Here is a 3,019-nt window from a genome sequence, read left to right as displayed (position 1 = left end):
TATATATATATATATATATATATATATATATATAAAAAAACACATATATGTGAGGAGAGAAGAAAATGATAAGATGTTCTCTAGCTTCTTTACAAATCACATTAGAATGGCATTTCAGGACTAGTGGGAAGAAAAGGGTTACTAAAAGAAGTTCAATTTGAAGTTTGCTGGAAGCCATATAAAAAACTGCGTCTCAGCGAGTTCTGGTTGGATGAAACCAAAACTGAGTGAAAAAAAAAAACTAACATTGAACAATCCTATCAACTCAGCACTGCCATGGTGAAACATGGTGGTGGCAGCATTATGCTGTGGTGATGCCAGTCAGAGTTGAATGGAAGATAAGCTACTGGAGCTAAATACAGAGGATTTCTAGAATAAAAAAGAGGTGTCCACTGTCCATCGGCATGGCAACAGCACACCCAAAGCCAAAGTTAGAGCAGAGTGGTTTAGATTGAATTAAATCCTGTTAGAATGGCTCTGTTATATATGAGAATCTTTGTGAATCTTTAATCTGCAAACAGTTCTTCCAAAGACGGGCAATTCCAGAAGCTCCAAATGCACGCCACACTTTTAGGATTTTACCTTGTGAAAAGAAAATTAAACTATCTATGCTTTTTATTCCTCTTCAAATTTAAGCGCAACTTCGTGTCAAAGGCATAAAATCTAAACAAAAACATATTGTTGAAATGCGATCAAATGTTAACAAAAAAAAAAGTCTAAGGAATAAAATACTTTTTCCTGTTTGTTCTGCTCTAATCAAAGTCTCTTCTGAGGTTGATTCTTGAAAACCACATGTGGCTTTGTGGCTTGAAAGATACAGTTCATCATAATGTTTGTCATCTTTCTTTAAACAGATGTTTGCATCAAAATGAGCCTATGAGCAATATGAAACGGCAAAAAACTTCAGAGTGAAACAAACTGGGAAGCTTAGATGCAAAGCGAGCAGAGAAAGAGAGGGTCAATCCTATAACGCTGACAAGATGCTGGGAGCTTCTTATAAAGTGTCTCCAAAGCAGTGGGGGGATTACATGAAAGTGCATGCACTGGCAGAAGGATGTTTGCACCAAACAGCTCAAAATCTGGTATTTCAAATGACAAGTAAGTGGCTTAGGAGATGGGGATTTAAAAGATTCTAGTTAATGAGGTTGACCTCAGTCTGATACATGCCTAAAGAGGATTAGACAACAATAAAGTAGTCCTGCACATTTATTATTGATGCATGGACGGACGGACGGACGGACGGACGGACGGACAGGTCAATGGATGGATGGATGGATGGATAGATGGGTCGATGGATGGATGGGTCGATGGGTGGATGGATGGATGGATGGATGGATGGATGGATGGGTCAATAGATGGATGGATGGATGGGTCGATGGATGGATGGAAGGGTCGATGGATGGATGGATGGATGGGTGGATGGATGGATGGGTTGATGGATGGATGGATGGGTCGATGGATGGATGGATGGGTCGATGGATGGATGGAAGGGTCGATGGATGGATGGATGGATGGTTCAATAGATGAGTCGATGGATGGATGGACGGACGGATGGATGGAAAACAATCTGGAACCAGGTTTGCTCTCCTCCCTTCATCAAACCTTTCCATTCTTACTCAGGCATGAAAAACACTCAGACCTCATCTTCCAGCAGCCTCTCTATCAGACTGTAAAGGAAATCTGGATATCGGGTTCATTTCTCCAAGAATAACTGAAGGACATGTGGAGCGGATCCCTCCTCCAAAGGAAAGAATAAACTTGTTAAAGAATAACTGCAGAGAAGTGGCTGAACCCAGTGAACTGACCATCCTAACCAGACGTGGCATGGAGCCTGATCTGCTGCACACATGTGGAGCCAAAGATCAACTTTAAGGCTGGACTCACAACTTCAAGTGCATCAAGAAAAAACAAGCAGTGCTAAGAAGTTCTGTGATTTATAATAAATCATTTCACATGTCCATGAGATTAAAATACAGTCCTGTTTAACTGCAATGGCTCCTCCTATAGAACAGCTGCAGTTGTATGTAATTGTGCATCAAACCAACATCTGGGCTGTTATTAGCATTTACCACCGGTTAGAAAAAGTTGACTCCATGTAAGACTGAGGACAGAGCTGCACATTTACCAGCAATAAGTCTAAACCTTGGCTTTTATTTCGCTTAGGCCGTTTGGGAGGTGAAATACTAACTAAGTGAGGGGAAGCCGAGCGGCTGTGGGGATTTTAAAGGACTTTTCAGTTATCGTCTTACTGCGAGGAAGGAAAAAAAAAAAGGGAAACAGATCGGAGCTAGCAGCAGCAGCAGCAGCAGCAGGACCGTTAAGACAGCAGTTGTTGGGGCAGAAAGACTCACCTTATTCCAGTCTGAGAGCCTCCACAGATGTTAGTTGGATCATAGATTTCCCTCCTCGGAGCGCAGAGATCCAGGGGCTGTTACAGTTTTCCCAAAATGTCTCCCCCCTTCTTCTAATTGGGTTTCAATCCGCCGTCAGACAGATTCGCCTTTTGTCCGGCAGACAGACGCCATGTTGACACTCTGACGCAAGGGCCGATGGGAATTGTAGTTCAAAGGTTTTTTGTTTTTGCCTTACCAGAAGATAGTGGCCGATTAATCGCAATAAGGTGTAAGAAACGAGTCGTTTTTCTGTGATATTTAATATAAATACTTTAAATTTCTAGGGCTTGTAGGGCGCTCAGTGAAATACTTTAAAATTAATTTATATTTATTATATTTTTATGGTAAAAATGTATGTCAGTGAAAAAAAACAAGAAACGCCAACTTGCCCGAATATATTAAGAACAATAACAAAAATGCTGCTATAAGAAATTCATGAAAAACACTCAGAAATAACCCCTTTTTTGGTCCAACATAACCTTAGATGTATTAATGCTGATACTGGCACTTACATTTTTTTGTTTATAAACCTAAATTGTTAACTAGGCTTATTAACTTTTTAACTTTACTTTTTAATTTTTTCAATTAGCTTTTTACCTTTTTTTTCTAACTTATTTTCCAGTAGG

General features: G+C 40.0%; 1 protein-coding gene across 3 annotated transcripts in view; it reads right to left on the bottom strand.

Annotated features, from left to right (window-relative positions):
- The window catches only part of LOC107099137 (homeobox-containing protein 1-like), an 18,437-nt gene extending 15,911 nt beyond the window's left edge, over positions 1-2,526 (bottom strand). For all 3 annotated transcript variants that reach the window (XM_015397140.1, XM_015397141.1, XM_015397142.1), the window contains exon 1: positions 2,352-2,526. The gene's annotated coding sequence lies outside the window, so the exon portion shown is untranslated. The remainder of the gene's footprint in view (positions 1-2,351) is intronic.
- Between the last annotated feature and the right edge of the window lie 493 nt (positions 2,527-3,019).

The sequence above is a fragment of the Cyprinodon variegatus genome, unplaced genomic scaffold (genome assembly GCF_000732505.1).
Source record: "Cyprinodon variegatus isolate N-32 unplaced genomic scaffold, C_variegatus-1.0 Scaffold840, whole genome shotgun sequence".
Classification (NCBI taxonomy): Eukaryota; Metazoa; Chordata; class Actinopteri; order Cyprinodontiformes; family Cyprinodontidae; genus Cyprinodon; species Cyprinodon variegatus.
The sequence above is the reverse complement of the archived record's forward strand: the minus strand, read 5'-3'. Positions and strand labels throughout refer to the sequence as shown.